Here is a 19,573-nt window from a genome sequence, read left to right as displayed (position 1 = left end):
TCGTTCTGTTGTGCATAGGGTCACTATGAGTCGGAACTGACTCAACGGTACCTAACAACAACAACATAAAGCTATAGTAATTAAGACAGTGTGGTATCAGTATATGAATAAACAAATAGAACAAGAGAATGGACTAGAAAGTACAGAAACAGACCCACCTTTCTATGGTTACCTGAATTATATGACATTTCAGAACAGTGGAAAAGACTTATCAATAAGTGGTGCTGGGCTAACGGAATATTCATATGTTATGGACTGAATTGTGTCCCCCAAAAACGTGTTGTAAATCCTAACCTCTATGCCTGTGGTTATAATTGCATTTGGGAATGTCTTTGCTTTGTTATGTTAATGAGGCAGGGTTAGTGTAGGGTATGTGGAGTTAACCACTTTTGAGATATAAAAGAGATTAAAACAAGCAAGCAGGCAAGCAGAGATGGGGGAAGAGAGATGCCAAGTCACATGAAGATAGCCCAGGAACGGAAGCTAAAAGAGACAAGGACCATCCTCCAGAGCCGACAGAGACAGAAAGCCTTCCCCTAGAGTCAGCCTCCTAAACTGTGAGCAAATAAATTTCTGTTCTTTAAAGCCACCCATTTGCGGTATTCTGCTATAGCATCACTAGATAACTAAGAAACGCAAAATAAATCCTGACCTCTTTTTCACACCATAGACAAAAATCAACCCCAAGTGGATTTTTTTTATCTCAAGATAAAAGTAAAACAATAAGGCTTCTAAAAATTAAAATAGAGAATAGCTTCATGACCTTAGGATAGGCAAAATTTCCTTCAGCAGGCACAGAAAACAATATTCATAAAGAGATTGATAAATTGGATTACATTAAAAGTAAGATCTATTTATCAAAAAAGGGTTAAAAAGCAAGTCACAGAGTGGGAAAAGAGATTTAAAATACATATGACTGATAAAAAAAATTTTGTATTTAGAGTATATTTTTTTAAAAGAAAACTCTACAAATTTATAACCAAAAGGGAGACAAACCAATAGAAAAATAGGCAATAGACTTGAACAGGCACTACAAAAAGGTTGAAATAAAGTGGCCAAAAATGTTAAAAAGGCACAATATTATTAGTCATGGGGAAATGCATATTGAAACCACAGTGAGACACCATGATACACCTACTAGAATGGTTAAGCTCCAAAGTTGGACAAGGATATGACCAACTGAAACACTCATAAACTGTTGATAGGAGTATAAATTAGGACAACTTAGGAAAACTCTTTGTAAGGATGTACTAAGCTGAACATAAGGAGCCCTCGTGGCACAGTGGTTAAGAGCTTGGCTGTTAGCTGAAAGGTCAGCAGTTTGAACCCACCAGCCACTCTGTGGCAGAAGGATGCAGCAGTCTGCTTCTGTAAAGATTATAGCCTTGGACACTCTATGGGGCAGTTCTGCTCTGTCCTATAGGGTTGCTATGAGTCAAAATCAACTCAATGGCAATGGGGAAGCTGAACATATGGATAAGCCATAACCTAGCAATCCAGTCTTAGGCGTAGACCAAATGGAAATGCATTCATATATGCACCAATGCATACGTACAAGCAGTTCATAGCAGGATTATTCATAATAGCCCTAAACTGGAAATATCCCAAATGTCCAGCAACAGTATATGAGTATATTGTGGTATATTCATGCAGTGGAATGCTGTACAGAAATATAAATGAATAAATGACTGCTACACATCACAACATGGATGAATGTTTCAAACAATATTGATCATGAGCCAGAAAGTAAGAGTATATCACATAGGTACGATTCCATATATATTTCATAGACTTAAAAAATGACAAAGTTACGACGTTAGAAATCAACATACTGGTGGCATCGGGGAAAAGAGGGTATGTAGTCACTAGAACTCATAGTGACCCTATAGGACAGAGCAGAACTGCCTCATAGGGTTTCCAGGGCTATAAACCTTTACGGAAACTGACTACCACATCTTTCTCCTGTGGAGCCGTTGGTGGGTTCGACCACTGACCTTTCAGTTAGTTAGGAGCTGACCCCTTAACCACTGCACCACCTGACGACAACAGGTTTTGTTTTGTTGTTTTTTTTTTTGGTTAGTCATTGGAAGAGTATGTGAGGTGGTTTCTGGGTGACAGGTAATTTTCTATTTCTTGGTCTGGGTAGAGGTGACGTGAGTGTATTTACTATGTGAAAATTCATCGAGCAATGATTTGTGTACTTGCCTGTATAAATGTTACAGTTTAAAAGAACTGCGTATTTTTTTAAAAGATAGTAAAAATAAATGCAGATCTGGGAGAAGGGTACAGTATCTCAGGCTCTTAACGTGGCACTTGAGCTATGTCCTATATGGGGATGCAGTCCCAGGGATACGGCTGCAGGGCTCGTGGAGGAGCCAGAGGTGTCTGCCACCACTATGTATACTCACTCCTGTGTCTGTGCATCAGGCATGGAAAAGGAGCAATAATCACTGAGTGAGAGACCTGCAATGCAGGTGGGAGGAGATTAAAGGATTAAGGGAAAGCCTCATATTATCCAAAAGCTGTTTTTTGAATAATGAAAGTCTTCCAACTCTTAAAAGAGTATTTCAGAACTTCCAAAGAGTGGCTGAAATACTCTGCATTTGTTCTTAATAACCTCCTACTCTCTAGCAAATAAAATCCGAATTCCTTCAGCCACTTTAGAAGATTGAGGTAGTTACTGCTTCTGTTTGCCTGGTATATTTTTTTTCTTTAAAATTGCTTTTTCTAGTAAAGAAGGATAAGACTGTGAACTGTCTGACCAGAGCAGATCATCTCAGTGCCTACATCAATTGAGCCAAGGTGGGCATGCGACTGGCCAGGACCAATCAGAGTTCTTCCCTGAGACTTATATAAACACACACACACACACACGGATCTTTTCCTGTGGGATGACTGTGCTGAAAGGGTGTGAGATATTAGTGGTCATCTTCTGTTTCTCTATTGGCACACAAGGAGGAAGTCAAGATGATGAGGTATTGAGCAAGAGTGTGGACAATATCACTTAATTCCCTGGATCCAGACATGACTGAATGCCCAGATACATCAGCCCAATACATTCCCTTTTTCTTGATTTGGTTTGAATTTTGCTTCAGTTCAGTAGGGCTTTTGTTGCCTGCATTCAAGAGAGCTCTGGCTAATCATCACCATCATCATAGACTGACCTTAATTTTCATTTCTAGTCTTGTCATAGTTCATATATAACCAAGAGCATGGCCAATGCCTTATATAACCAACAGCATGGTCAATCCTAACCACAAGAAATCTTCCCTAACTGAGAGTTCCCAATAATCAAAGTTCAATTTAAACCAGTCTACTTCTAATACATTTTTGATAACCAACTAGTCATTTCTGTTAAGAATTAGAAAAGATAAGAAACTGGGAATTAAAAACTGGTTTTTAAAAGCAGTGATGGTGGGTGGAGTGTGTTACAAGGCAGATGGTAGGCAGGAGAAGTGAGTTTTGCAGTAAAGCTTTAGAAAACTAAAGGAAGACAAAGAAATGAAAACCCGGAGTTGACAGCATATACTCTGGCATGAAGCTAAACATCCTATGCATTGGGGTGAGATATCCGAGAATCTCCAAAATTAGTCATGCCAAGTAAATTAAATAAAGTTTATCCTAAGTTTTATCCATTTTACCCTTGGGCCATAGAGATACCCAGGAATCAGCGATCAACTCTCAAAGCTGAAAGTCTGAAAGGTATTGAATATTTGGACTGAGCGCCTGACACAGTAGGGGAGATGTCCATTTGCGTGGGGATCGTGCATTGACTGTAATAAAGCAAAACCATTCACATGTATTTCACTGCAAGGAAGCAATATCCTGGAAAACAGTAAAGTGTCTAGAAACTCAGTGTGGCAAACCCCCTTATTACCAACATAAAAACATAAAACCAAACCAGTTGCCATCAAGTCGATTTCAACTCATGGCAACCATGTGCATACAGAATAGAACTGCTCCAGAGGGTTTCCAAGGCTGTGAGCTTTCAGAAGTGAATGGCCAGGCCTTTCTTTGGAAGCGTCTGTGGGTGAGTTTGAACTGCCAACTTTTCAGTTAGTAGTTGAGTGATTAACTGTTCGCACCATTCAGGGACTCCTATTATCAATGTTAAAAAACCATAAACCCATTGCTCGCGAGTCGATTCTGACTCATAGTGACAGTATAGGACAGAATAGAACTGCCCCTATAGAGCATCCAAGAAATGGCTGGTGGCTTCTAACTGCTGACTTTTTGGCTAGCAGCTGTAGCTCGCCATAGCTCTTAACCACTGTGCCACCAGGGCTCCATTACCAACATTAGGTGAGTAAAATGTCAATCTACTTTGTCTTCTCATTTTACTTTCAATACACAAAATAAATATTTATTGGAAGTTTCACTTACAACCCAGATTTCCCTTATTCCTGTTTTTCCCTTATGTTTTAAGTTCTTCAACATGGATTTCTTCTGCCAAAAAGATTTTTAAGGTCATGACTCTCAGGGGAGTATTAATATTCTTTGCACATTCCTTGCACTTTGTCACTTTTCTCGCTTTATTTACGCTTAAACACCTATAGTACACACTTGCCACCCCATCCCCATCTCTGCAGACCCCAAATCCACTGGGTCCTCCAAAGCTCTATTCAACCTCTTCAATGAAATCTCTCAGTGGGAAGTAACCCCTCCCTTTTTTCAACCCTTCTTATCACATTCTGTTTCTCCATCTTAGCCCGACCCCCCCCCCCCCCACGGAATTTTGAGCTTCTTTAACACAGGATTAATCGTCTGAGTAATCATCATTTTATACACAGCGCCTATAAAAGGGTCTTTGGTAGTGGGACTCACTGCCCGATGTGGACAAGCAGGGCAAGGATCAAGGAAGAGCAGCAGAGTCCTTAAACCAACTCTGACCTGGGATAGGTACCTCTCCTCCTTTGGCACACTACCAGTCGACTAACCAGACATTATTTCCAGGACCACTCTTTCAGTCATGCCTTCATAGCAATCACAGTTTCTCAGTTCTATTCTGCAACTAGGGAGAATGCAGACCAACAGTGTTAAGCTACTTTGTCTAATGTCACCTACACCTGGCTACGGGCAGAAACCAGCAGCCAAGCTCCTAAACTACTGTATTTTTACACAAATAGCACTCGCCTTCTAAGTGTGTTTGCCAACCACTCCCTCCCCCATCGCGAGGTATTTTCGTAAGCAGTTTTTTTTTTTTACAGCAACGTGAAAAAAATTGGCAAGGCAGCACTTCTGAAAATACTTTGCAGGGGGAGTGGTTGGCAAACAAACGTATAAGTGGTGCATTATTTGTGTAAAACTATACTATCTGCTATTCTGAAAGTTAAGGTGCCTTCCCCTGCACCCCCAAATCTAAAACACAATCGATAAATTTATTCTTTGTGAATGCATACTTTCTATTTTGATGAGCTGCTGAATCAGTCCTTGTACTAGGATGTATGGTCAGCAAAATGGTATAATGGCATCTTCCTGCTTGGTTTGGAATCTGAACACAGTAGCCCTTATGCAGCACTTTAAAGGAAAAATACACTGGACGTTTTTTAAAGTTATTGTCTTTTTTCTGGAAAGGTCACAAACAGTAAAACAAAGCCATCTCAAACAAGCATTTAGTTTGGATTGGCAATGTAGATCTATATATATATTTCTAATTGGAATAGGTACTAATGATTAGAGATTAAGGAGCCGTGGTTGCCCAGTGGTTAAAGCACTTGACTGCTAACCACAAGGTCAGCAGTTTGAAACCACCAGTGGCTCTGCAGGAGAAAGATGCGATGGTCTTCTTCCGTAGAGATGTACAGTGTTGGAAACCCCATGGGGTCTCTATGAGTTGGCATCAACTCAACCGCAGTGGGTGGATTAGAAATTGAATTGAAAATATAGCAACAACTGGTCTTGTTGAGTGGAGCATGCCCTCTTCACTTTACCACAGTCCTCATCTGTCCCTAATGCATGCCAACTCTGAGGTTGAGAGCCAGTCACCATTCATCATCACACATGGGTGGCTGTTGGGCTTTTAGAAAAGAGGAGAGTGTTATTTGGTACCCATACTTCTATCGAAAATGAGTCAAAGGGCCTCATGTTTCAAGAAAAATGAATATGCGTGTATTTCCTTCTGAAAGTAAAACGTTCTATATGTTTAACACACAGAAAATGTTTTTGATGAAAAAATTCAACTTAAGTTAACTGTTGTGAAAGAAACCCCGCTTGCTTCCCTTCTTTACCTAACTGGCCTGTGTTTGAGTTTATAAACCATTTTCTAAGGCTTTTTTCTTCATTCTTTCCACAAACAGCCATTAAACAATTACTATGAACTAGGCTGTGTCAGACGCTGGGGCTGGTGTTATTGTTAGTTGTTAGTTGCTGCCGAGTCGATGAATAAATTGAGTAAAACAGAACTCCCATTCCCATGGAATGTATATTCTAGTGGAAGGAGACAGACAATATACAAATAAATACACATAACGCGACATCATAATGATAAAAACCAGTTGCTGTTGAGTTGATTCAAATTTATGATGACATAACTGTGTCGGCACTAGTTAATGTGTGTCAGAGTAGACCTGTACTCTGGTTAAGTGCTCAGCTGCTAACCGAAAGGTCGGTGGCTCGAACGTACCAGCCACTCTCCGCAGAAAGATGCTTCAGTCTGCTTCCGTAAAGATTTACAGCTTTGGAAACCCTGTGGTGCAGTTCTCCTTCGTCCTATAGGGTTGTTATGAGTAGGAATTTGACTCAACAGCAATGGGTTCGGTTTTTGGTTTTAACCTTTTGGACAGAGATCACCAGGTCTTTCTTCTGAGGGGCCTCTGGGTAGGTTCAAACTACCAACCTTTTGGTTACCAGTCAAGCGCTTAACCATTTGTGCCACTCAGCGTCTCCTAAGGGTGCACTACTATGACTATATTCCAGACATCTGTACCACCCAGAGATAAGACTATGAAACAAATAGTCTCAGTAAGGCAATAAAGAGCAATGGGTAGAGGCAAGGGTGACTATTTTAGACAAGATGGTCTGGGACATCCTCTGATGATGGAGATTTTGTTAACTCTTTCTCTGAAAGCAAACATGTTTAATGACCATTTATTACAAACATCTCTCGCCTGAAAAGCTCACCTTTAATCCTCTCTTCACCTACGAAATTTCTACCTGTTTCCCAAGGCCAGTCTCTTCCAGATCTGATAAACAATGTTCTCTCCTTTACCTGAACTGAACTGTCCTTACTGTCATCTATTTGCTCCTTAATCTGACTCATAAAATTCCACACATTCTTTTTCTAAACTCTCATTAACATCCTTATTGTTAATTTTCTGTTTATTTCTATCAACTCTCCAAGGCAAGTGAAATTATTGCAACAGTGGGGTTTCTGTTTATCCCCTGTCTTAGTCATCTAGTGCTGCTGTAACAGAAATACCGCAAGTGGCTGGCTTTAACAAAGAGAAGGTTATTTTCTCACAGTCCAGTAGGCTAGAAGTCTGAATTCAGGTGCCAGCTCCAGGGGAAGGCTTTCTCTCTCTGTCAGCTCTGGAGGAAGGTCCTTGTGATGCATCAGTCTTCTGTTGGTCTGGGAGTATCTCAGCACAGGAACCTCAGGTCCCAAAGGACACGCTCTGCTCCTGGCACTGCTTTCTTGGTGGTATGAGGTCCCCAACTCTCTGCTTGCTTCCCTTTCCTTTTATTTATTGAGAGATAAAAGGTGGTGCAGGCCACACCCCAGGGAAAATCCGTTGACATTGGATCAGGGATGTAGCCTGAGCAAGGGTGTTATACCCCACCCTAATCCTCTTTAACCAGAGATTACGATTTATAAAACATAGGAAAATCACAAAATGGAAGACAACCACCCACACATGGCCTAAGTTGACACATATTTTAGGGGGGCACAATTCAATCTATTACATCCCCCATAGCACCTTGTGATATATCAGAGAGACCCAGGACTTTGGGGTCAAATTAGATCTGAACTTAAATCTTGGTTTTACCACTCAGTAATTATCTGACCTAGGGCAAGTGGCTGAACCTCTTTTCAGCTTTGGTTTCCTCATCTGTAAAATGGGAGTAATACTGCCTAAATTCTGAAAAGGCTTCTGATCCATAGAGAGCTTTACAAATGAGGATTGTCATTTTGTTAAGATCAGCTCACCTCATACCACAGATCCATAGCTTTGTAGGCTGCGCAACTTTTCGTCTAGGCAGCCAGTTTTTGTGAAGTATTTACTATGCATGGCCTTGTGTTGGGGCTGGAGATATTACAGTTAAAAGAAAAACTATAGCCCAGTGGGGGAATAATTACAAATTAGGAAGAGGGCCTCACTACATTTCTGGATCTGGCCAGTTAAAATCAATCAAGCAACAAGAATGAGGGTTTTATCCATTTGCACTTTGCATCCACACCTGTACCAGTTCATACATTCACATCATATGAGTCTATATGTCTGCACCATACCAATCCATGTATCCACACCATACAATTCATACGTCAACACATACCAGTCCATACATCCGCACTGTCCCAGTCCATGCATCCACCCTGTCCCAGTCCATGCATCCACCCTGTCCCAGTCCATGCATCCACCCTGTACCAGTCCATGCATCCACCTTGTACCAGTCCATGCAACCACACTGTACCAGTCCATATACCCATACTGTACCAGTCCACATACCCACACTGTACCAGTCCACACACCCACACTACCAGTTCACACACCCACACTGTACCAGTCCATGCATCCACCTTGTACCAGTCCATGCAACCACACTGTACCAGTCCATATACCCACACTGTACCAGTCCACACACCCACACTACCAGTTCACACACCCACACTGTACCAGTCCATACATTCACACTGTACCAGTCCATATACCACATTGTACCCGTCCACGCACCTGCACCGTACCCGTCCATGCACTCGCACCATACTAGTCCATACATCCACGTTGCACCAGTCCATGCATCTGTTCTGTACCAGTACATGCATACACATCCATACCAATCTACGCATCCATGCCCATATCAGACCATACATCCACACCCATACCAGTCCATGCACCTTTCCTTGTACCAGTCCACATTTCCTCCCATTCACCCCACCCATAGCTGTCTCTGCTGCAAGTAAAATAACTCAGTAAAAGCTGACCAAGCTTCTACCATGCATCAAGTACTGTGATAGACACCAAGGATACAAAGAAAATGAAGCAAGGCCTTGCTCTGGGTGTGGTTCACCATCTGGCACAAGAGATGTCAATGCAGCAGCCGTCTCCTACTTTCCATTTCTCTTCCTGCTGGTGATTAATGGCCATTAGGCTCAAGAAAACAGAGACATCTTTGGCTACCACAGAGGAGGTCTTCCCTGCCTTACCCTCTCTCTTAGATGTCTGAGCCATGGTATATTATATACACGATCCTATTTTCTCCTCACAGTCACACATAGTCAAGAAGTATATTTTTTTGCTTCCTGTTTTACAGATAAGGAAGTTGAAGTTCAGAAACCCAGTTAGTAGGGTTTTCGAATGCCTGTTTTGCTAGTTAAGAATCACCAAAAACAGTTTTCTGTCTGGGCTGGCCAGGTCTCAGCAAGTGGGACACAGATGTCTTGGGTACTTCCAATGGAGCACCACCACTAGTTCACATTCATGCAGGAGACACTCATCTCAGGAGGCTTTCTGTAATTTGGACTTCCACTTGGGTAAGAAAGATGGAGTTACTGAGGGGTGCAATCAGTTAACATTCTTGACTGCTAACTGAAATGTTGGAGGTTCAGATCCACTCAGAAGCACCTTGGAAGAAAAGCCTGGACATCTACTTCTGAAAATCAGCCACTGAATCCTACGGAGCACAGTTCTACTCTGACACACATGGGGTCACCATGAGTCAGAATCAATTTGATGGCAACTGATGACTGTGCAAAAAATTAAAGGTTTTTCTTTTTCTCCCTTTAATGGTTTTACCGTATTATTTGTGCTCCACTACTAACTTAAATATTGGTGGTTCAAACCCAACCAGCAGCACTGTGGCAGAAAGGCCCAGTGATCTGCTTCCATCACGATCACAGCCAAGAAAACCCTTTGGAGCAGTTCTACTCTTAACACTTGGGGTCATCATGAGTCAGAACTGACTTAAGGGCAAGGGGTTTGGGTTTTCTTTCTTTTTTTTTTTTTAGGAGAAAAGACAGCTGATATACCCTCCTTCAGCTTCTAGAACAACTCATTTTAATTGCCTCAGTTAAATGAGCATCTACTTTGTTCTTCTTCAAACATTTACACATTTTTTTAAGCTTCCATAAAGGAATCGATGACACTGGGTTGTTTGGGACTAGGATATATAAAAATGAGATCTCTCTGCACCTATGTTTCTGCCACCCAAGCAAAAAGGAAAGATTAATTTTCTGTTCCCTGAGTAGCCACAGGAGGGTGATCACAATCCCAACATGTAAATTTCAACTGGTGGAATCTCCTGGGGGTCAAATCTATCACCCACTGTCAGTGGACTGGCGCTGCCACTTACTAACTTGTGACCTTGCGAAGATTAGTCTGTTTCTCTAAGTCTCAGCTTCCTCAGTCATAAAATGGAGGCCTCCCTCATACAGCGGTCGCAGGCTCTAACAAGCAACGTTCTGCCTTTTTGTGGGGAGGGAAGAAGGGGTTGCTGGGCCACTGTTTGTTTTACCTCCTGCTTTGGTAATTGCTTGCTCCTCTGTTGGAATATGTGTATATGGTAGAAAATGAATCACCTCTTCCTGGTTTCAGAGAGGCAATGATGAAGCATTTGATAAGCTTCATGGTTTATAACATCTCAAGTAGGTACTCGGAGTTGTTATTTAATGTAACTCATTAGATTTAAGGTCTGTTTTAACTGCCTGCTTGTATTTTTGCTCTTCTTGTAGTTTGAAGACCTAGGGTTTCATGACTGATTGTTAACTCTTATTGCAGACTTAAAAGTTCCAAATTCTGGATCTTCTATCTTCACTACTTCAGAAAGTTTTCCACCCTCCCCCTGGAGAAAATTTACACAATTCAGCCAACACGTACTGAGCACCGACTTACAGGTATACTGCTGGGCACTGGGAAAATGGATGCGAAGAAAAGTAAACAGGGTTTCTGCCCTCAAGGAGCTTACAATCTAGTTCAGTGGTTCCCAGTGTGGTCTCCAGACCAGCAGGGCCTTATTAAAAAGGCAAAGTCTCAGGCCTTGCCTCAGATGAACTGAGTTAGAAACTCTGGGGGCAGGGTCCAGCAATCCGTGTTTGAGCAAGCCCTCCGCAAACAAAGACCATCCTCACCCGGTGTTAAAATAGTAAATGCATAGTTAACACTGGGAGGTAAACCTGAAAGTCTCATTTGTCCTTCCAGGAAACAGAGGCCCAGAGAGGTTTCTACTTACCCCACAACCACAAAACAACGGTCAGCTGATGAGTCAGTGAAAGAACTGAAATCAGAACTGAGGACCAATGCTCTTTCTACTTCTTTTCTGATACTTTAATCCCTAAATCTGCCCAGGAGTCCCAGGTATTACTGATCCATGGTGCACGCCTTCATTTGAAAAGAAAACAGAGAAACAGAGAACCTAGCCTCCCCTGAAAATAAGGACCACTAAGAAAAATTAAAATCTGATCTCTTAAAACCATGCAGTAAACTAACAGTAATTTCTCAAGCCTTTAACACATACCCAAGTTCTATTTACAAGATTGGAATTTTTTTTGAGGGGGGAGAGGGGTTGAAATACAATGAATAATGTCATCAGAATAAAGTCTGGAAGAATATTTAGTATGGAGAAATATTAACAGTAGTTCACCCATCTTTTGTTTTGTTTTGTTTTTCCTTCAATTTTTCCAGCGGTTACATATTACTTTGTAATTCAGGAAAAGTAAAGCTGCTTTTTGAAATTCTATGTCCATAACATTCAACAGGAAGGTTTATTTTGCAATTTTATTTCTTTCCATACAGCGGGATAGTGTGTTACAGTCATTATTTATAACATGCCATTATGTCACAATGAAGATGAAATTTGGTAAATACATTATTCCAGCTGGCACTGAAAACAAAGAGGTTAAACGCTTTTCCAGGTTCAAAGCACGATGAATTCAGACAAGCTAACTGTGAAGCTAAAGGAAAAACTAATCCCAGTATTGAGGGCTCTGAGAACATCCCCTGTTTCCAATGGCACTGAAAGATGTTTATGTGACACCGAGAGCTCCTTACTCATCTCTCCTTGGTGTTTAACCCCTGGCACAAAACAGAGTGTTCAGCAATTCCCAGGAAAGTCTTAGGAGTTAAGGAGGTAAGATTCATGGGAGAAGGTCAGACAGATAGGAAACAGAATGATCTTACTTCCACATAAAATTTTGTCCCTGTGGACCATTAAAACAACAACAACAAAAAAAAACCCAGTGCCGTCAAATCGATTCCGACTCATAGTGGACCATCAGACATCCAAAATTATTGGCAAATTTCATTGTCCTAAATATCTTTTTTTTTCTTTCTCAAGAAATGTTTGCTCATTAAAAAAAAAAAAAAAAGGTCTGTTGGATATCTTATTCCACAAATAAAAAAAATAAATAAAGAGGTTGCTGTCTTATTTAAATAAGCATGTCTGCTGCAAAACCATTGTAATTTCTCACTTGATAGGACAATGTGTTGCTTCAAAGAAAAACTAGCGTTGCTTTACTGAAACTTTTCTCAGCAATATAAATTCAACAAATGCTAACTGAAGTTTCTTAATGGAGACAGGAAAGTGAAGCAAATAACCAGTATAATGAATATGGAAAAGAAACACCAGGGGCTACTCACTTTATCAAAATACCTCACAATAGCTGCAGTTTCTAGAAATTTCAGACGCTTTCAGAAAAGGACAAGTTATTGAAAACAGAATATATATATATATATATATATATATATATATATATATATATATATATATATATATATATATAGTGTGCCCCAGGGTTATACTGCATGAAATCACAATATCTGCATAACAATTTGGCTTGACAATAGTATCAGAGAACTCAGCTGAAGGAATTTATCATCCTGGTTTTTCACTGCTCAGCATACAAGCTTTCTCCTACAAAGGCATGTCTGTAAAGACTCAGATTTCCCTCAGTCCTCTACTTTCTCTCATTCAGAGTAGTCAGTCCCACCCCTTGAAAAATTATTAATAAGGACAAAGAATATACAACTCCCAGAAAGTTTCCCACCAACCCCCAACCCCTATTCCATATAATTGCCCACCTGCCTATGCAAATTGTTTTACAAGAGCCTTTGCTGTTAACGTATTAAACTAAACCTAACAGCTTCCTTTCAGTTTAACACTTTTTAACAGACCACACACACAACTTAAAGCTCAATTTCTAGTTCAATTCTGACTCTTACAAGCCCAGTTCTTGTTCTATCTCTCACCCCCTCTGGAGAGAAAAGGGTCCAATGTTAGGTTTTACCTCCTCCTGCTTATTTTTGCAGTTTTACTTTCGAGTTGCCGAAAGGTATTGATTAGAAACTACCTGCAGGTCCAGCTTCTAAGCATTGATAAATGCTGAGGGAACAACTTCAAACCAACAAGAAAACCCAAATACCTTCAATTTGCGGCATATAAATGCCACTTGTCTAAGACAGAAAATAACTTTTTACTCCATCAAAAAAAAAAATGAAATGCAGCACTTTTCTTTCTAAACAAAATGAAATTTTCTGGGTCACATTCCTTGTCTCACTGGGCCACTTTTTACGCAGCCTCACAGTACTGTAAACAGGGCCTCTTCACTCCACCAGTTTAGCCGTCATCCTCCTCGAGTGAATACTTACTGTAGTTCCCTCTCCTTCCGCAGTTCCCCACAGCAGACCTCACCACCCACCTCTGCCCTGCGCACTTCACCACGACAACCCGTTTTTTCTCCAAACCACAATTGGGTGAGCTTATTCTAAGGAAAAAAAAAGTTAATGAATGTCTGCTGTCAAGTCAGAGCTGCCCTACCTACCTGAGATCACAAAATCGGAAGACTGGAAAGATCTAAAAGCAGGTTCCTTCTGCACGCAAGTCCCGGGCGTTGAGCACTTCACACACCAAAAACCAAAAACACGATTTGCATACAGACCTGCACCCATCCCACACAAGTCCACACGCGGGCTTGCCTAACCACTTATGTAAGCGCGTGCCTCCACAGTCCCAAACGCGCGCGCACACACACACACACACACACACACACACATACACATACCTGTCACACATCTGAAATGGACATGCACCCACACCCCGGAGATGAAATCAACACAAGAGTGGGGGGCGGGGGAGACACATGCCGTTTTAAACCACCTTTCCCCCCATTTGTTTCTTGCCCATTTTATCACAATTACAATTACCTTAGCAACCAAAGAATTGTCTTGACTCCCCCTCCGGCTTCTTAATCTCTCCTAAAGCCAAGCTTGCGCCAGGTTCATGATAAAGCTAGGAAAGCCAAGGAAACCAGGGCCCGGCTGCCTCTTGGGGGCGGAGGGGAAGTCTGGGTCCGTCTCCGCGCGTCTCTCCAGTGTCTCGCCCCCTCTCGGCGAGTTTCCGTGGTGGCGAGCGCAGGGGCTCAGCTAGCAGAGAGTGAAGCCTGGGGCTGGCGAGGAGGCGCGGCGGGGCGCATGGTGCCAGGGCGCAGGGCGCTCGGGATGTCTCCAGCGCGCTCCGGGCCGGCTCCGCTCTCCGCGCTGGCTCCGCTCTCCGCGCTCCCGGGGCTCGCCCGGCGCCCGCCTCTCCCTGCCCGGGCCAGTGGGGTGCGCGGAGGTCGGTACGCTCCCTCGGCGCGGCACTCACCCGTCTGCCCCCAGCTGTGGGACCCGGGTGCCGCGGACCGAGCTCTCGCCGCCCAGCAGAGCCGAGCGCTAGTAGCTGCCCCAACTCGCAGAGCCGCTCAGCACCGCGTCCGGGAGCTGCTGCAGCGGCGCCCGCTGTCGGGTGCGGAGCGGAGCTGCAGCCCGCGCTCCGCGCACCTGGGCTTCGGCACCTGGGACCCCACAGGCGCGGCGCCGGGAGGGGCCCAGCGGCCCGGGCGGTGCCGAGGCACCTGAGCACGTCCCAAGGGCGCCGCCGCCCGGCTCACCTGTTCCCAGTGCGGCGTAAGATGCAGATGTGATTTACCCGAGGAAGAGAAAACCTGGAAATTGCTGGCGCTTTAGCGGTGGCGGAGGAAACTGGGACACTGGCTCAAGCATGCGGAGGCTCCTTCCGTCAGTTCCGAGGGCTGGACCCGTCCGGAAACTTCAGTGGCGTCAAGGTTGTCCTAGGAATTCCTGGCCCGAATCCCTCGCTGCCGTGTAGCTGGCGGCCTCTAAAACGGGCCTCCGCGATAGACAGCAGTATTATTACTAACCTCCTCATTTTTATTTATTCAATATTTACACCACACGCGGTATTTGCAGTGTTTTATGATTATTCTTGTTTGGAACACTACAAAGAAACTTTCGAGAAAAATTAAAATATAGATATTCTTGGGGGAAGAAGAAGAAAATGCCGAATATAGAAAATGAGAAAGGGTAACTTGAGTTGGTTTTCTTTAATGTAGGAGTTTTAAAATTTGATGCTTACAGATTCAAGAAGCTGCAGATGGAAAAATGACGAGATCGTTGGTACTGAATGGTTACCATGGAATTTGTGTGCAACATCAGTGTTAAAGATTTATTCCTCGGTTGTATTATGTCACCAGAAGAAAAAAAAAACTTAAAATATGTAAATGCCTGTAAGGGTGGATGACCTGAACTCTGTTCATCCATGTGGATCCAGAGGTTGAAATTTAAGGCACCCCCACTCTTAGGGAGGGATTACCCAATAAGCAAGGTAAGCATGGGCTTACTTGTGCTTACTTACTAATCTGCAGTGAACAATTTCACAGGAGGTTCATCTGCCCCTGTCAATAAATTGTAGGTTTGAAAAGAGGTTTTGATTCTGTAGGAAGGTGCTGTGGGGTTAGGAGAGAAACAGATGCCAGCCATAGCTAGAAGCAGAATCTTTGATGTGGTGAAAAAATGTGAAATTGTTCAGTACAGATGATCTGGTAAGCAAGGTAAGCACTGTGCTTACCTTGCCTATTGGATGATCTGCCCCTGCCCAAAAGACATCTCTTTTTCCACCATTATATATTGACTGATTGATTCATTGATTCGTTCATCCAATAAACAGTAATTAGCACCTGCCTGTGTTATCCCCTCTGTTGAGCACCAGAAGGAAAAGAAGCAGTCCCTGCTGTCAACCTTCTCTTTCCAATGGGGCGAGTACATAAACAGCTAAGTGTATTATTGTGTGCTAAATCCACTGTGACTGGGTGCAACCACAACCTGAGGAAAACTAGTAACCTAGAGGAGCCACCCAACATAGTGTGTAAAATATAATTTCAATGCATGCTCCAGTTATTATATTTATTCAAGTTGAAATGTAAAATCTTTTCTTCCCCACATTCAGCACTTGGCTTAGGTATGGTTGTGGAGCTGGCTGAAGCTGTTTGTAACTCTTAGTGAGCAGGCTGGCTACTGAGAGAGAAGTGGTAATTAGGGGACTGGGGTACATCCTCTTCAGAGAGCTCTACATTTCTGAGGGTCAGGCAGAACATGAGGGGACAACCAAGTGGAAGACATTTATGTCTTCATCTGGAGAAAAGCCTTACCGTGTACTTCACTTAAAAAAGCACAAACATTCATAAACACTATATGAAATTGTTGTTAGGTGCCATTGAGTCGGTTCTGACTCATAGCAACCCTATGCACAACAGAATGAAACACTGCCCAGTCCTGTGTCATCCTCACAATCGTTGTTATGTGTGAGCCCATTGTTGTAGCCACTGTGTCAGTCCATCCTGTTGAGAACCCTCTACTTTACCAAGCACGATGTCCTTCTCCAGGGCCTGATCCCTCCTGATAACATGTCCAAAGTATGTGAGACATAGTCTCGCCATCCATGCTTTTAAGGAGCTTTCTGGTTTGCTTCTTCCAAGACAGATTTGTTTGTTCTTTGTCACTCCATGGTATATTCAATATTCTTCGCCAGCACTACAATTTAAAGGCATCAATTCTTATTTGGTCTTCCTTATTCGTCATTCAGCTTTCACATGTATATGAGGTGAATGAGAACACCATGACTTGAGTCAGGCACACCTTAGTCTGCAAGGTGACATCTTTGGTTTTCAACACTTGAAAGAGGTCTGTTGCCCTGGTGACGTGGTAGTTAAGAGCTATAGCTGCTAACCAAAGAATCAGCAGTTCGAATCCACCAAGCTATGGCTACTAATCAAAGGGCCAGCAGTTCAAATCTACCAGCTGCTCCTTGGAAACCCTGTGGGGCTGTTCTACTCTGTCCCCTAGGGTCACTATGAGTCAGAATCAACTCCATGACAATGGGATATGAAATTATATACATATGTATTTATGTATTACATGCTATTTCTTAGGTTTATTTTTATATAAATATATATTCTTATAGATATATATATAATGTCTGATTTCCTATATATACACATATCTGTGACATATATTTAAATGAAATGATAAAAGTGATCAACTTAATAGATACAGGCCACACTTTCTGCTGGCATGGCCAAGAGATTGGTTTACATACTGAGGAATTGAGCAAGCAAGTAAAATATGCATTAAGGATATAGGATTTCCCACTGTTAGAGAAGGGAGTTACAAATATAGAAAGGGAAAAGACTTGAATAAACCTAATGATGTGGCTTGAAATTGGAGGTGTTGGTATGAATTCATGGTTTTAATTTAGGTAGATAAATAGACCAAAATAAGTATGTGAGTGTCTCTGTGTGTGTGTGTATATCTGCTAGCTCTGCTTACTGAGAGGGCCTAAAAGCAATGATACCCCAGTAGTAATGAGCACACCTAGCACTCAGACCTTGGTTTGTAAATACCCTTCTCTACAAAAGGAACCATGGCTCCTCTGTGTAGTGGATGAGCCTGGAATAATTTGTTACATATGAAAATAAGAAGATGCGCAAAGAATTGTGGAGACATGGCAAGAGAGGAGCCAGCTTGAAGGGGCTCCTATTGGCCATATCGAGGGCAATTTCACTATCAAAATAAATTGTAGGTTGTAGCCCTTTGAGTAAAATAGGAACCCATGAATCTATGCTGATAGAAAGAGAGGAAAAGGAAAAACTCCATTTTATACTAGAACGTAACTAATAGTTGAAGAAGGAGAGATAGAATTAGAAAATCGCCATTTGGCAACCATCAATGTAACAACTGAACCAATGGATGCTAAAATTAGTGAGCAAAAAATAGTTTGATAAGGAATAGGATATTTATATCATCTCAAAGTATGCCCCTAAAAATAGTCATTAATCACATATTAATTAATAAGTATATCATGCTTACTAATTAAATTTATAGCTGTAATACCTGGGAGACACCATCTAAATCACCTGATAAAAGTTCACATAAATAAAAACCAGTAATGGGACAAATAAGCCTTCTGTTGGCTCCTGCTGCGATGCACTGAGAAGAACGCAGCATCACTTCTTGTGCATACGCACACATCATGAGGAAACATCAGACACGCCCAGACTTAGGGGAACTCAGAGTAACTTACCTGTCCTCTTGGAAAAATATCAAGTCCACAAAAGTAAAGGCTATTCTAGATTGAAGAAGACTAAAGAGATATATGAAAGTCAAGATTACTTTCAATTTGTTCCGTATTGAAGGAGACTAAGCAGAAAAAAGCAGAAGTGACAACTAAATGCAACATCTCGTTGATCCCAACTCATAGCGACCCTATAGGACAGAGTAAAACCGCCCCATAGAGTTTCCAAGGAGCACCTGGTGGATTCGAACTGCTGACCTTTTGGTTAGCAGCCATAGCTCTTAACCACTATGCCACCAGGGTTTCCATAATGCAACAGGTGATCGTGAATTAGATCTAAGATGACATTAATGACCTCTTGACATTAATGTCGTAATCAGTGAAATTTCAACGGAGTCTGTGGACTAGATGGATTAAATTGGATCAATGCTATTTTCCTGATGTTGACATTGTACTTATTTTATAAGAACATCCTTGATTTTAAGAAGTACACGTTGAAATATTAAAGAGTAATGGGGCATCCCATCTGCAACTTACGTTCAGATAGTTCAGAAATGTTAACAACTAGATGAAAAGTATAATCCTTTTTACCACTTTTATGTAAATTTAAAATTATTTCAAAATAAAAGGTTAAAAGATACATTAAGATATAATTGTTCTCCTTATTAAAAAAAAAAAAAAAAAACCCTAACTCTTCAAAAGTGTTCGCCATGGATATTCATTAATAATCAATTTACTGTTAGCTATATGGAAAATACGATTTCATTTACTGCTTTGTGAATATATACAGGAATGTGGTTCAACCCAACATTTCATTCATTCACTCAGCAATTATTTATTAAGGGCATGCTACACACAAGGATCTTTCCCAAAACTCACCTAAAGCATAAAATGAATTACATTTATAGGTAAAATCTTGTATCTTTTGATTACTTCATTAGCAAGTGAGGAGTTGCAGGAAATTATGTAGTAGAATTGATTGTGGTGTAGTTCTCGAGCCAGGTGACAAATTGGA

At 41.8% G+C, this 19,573-nt stretch overlaps 1 protein-coding gene across 8 annotated transcripts in view; it reads right to left on the bottom strand.

Annotated features, from left to right (window-relative positions):
- RGS6 (regulator of G protein signaling 6) overlaps window positions 1-19,573 on the bottom strand; it is a 673,554-nt gene that overhangs the window by 637,386 nt on the left and 16,595 nt on the right. For 4 of the 8 annotated variants that reach the window (XM_049898660.1, XM_049898655.1, XM_049898656.1 and 1 more), the window contains exon 1: window positions 14,355-14,980. The exons of 1 other annotated variant lie outside the window; for it this stretch is intronic. The gene's annotated coding sequence lies outside the window, so the exon portion shown is untranslated. 3 more of the 8 variants (XM_049898644.1, XM_049898646.1, XM_049898645.1) reach the window with 3 other exon arrangements.

This window comes from Elephas maximus, chromosome 10, assembly GCF_024166365.1.
Source record: "Elephas maximus indicus isolate mEleMax1 chromosome 10, mEleMax1 primary haplotype, whole genome shotgun sequence".
NCBI classification, from domain to species: domain Eukaryota; kingdom Metazoa; phylum Chordata; class Mammalia; order Proboscidea; family Elephantidae; genus Elephas; species Elephas maximus.
The sequence above is the reverse complement of the archived record's forward strand: the minus strand, read 5'-3'. Positions and strand labels throughout refer to the sequence as shown.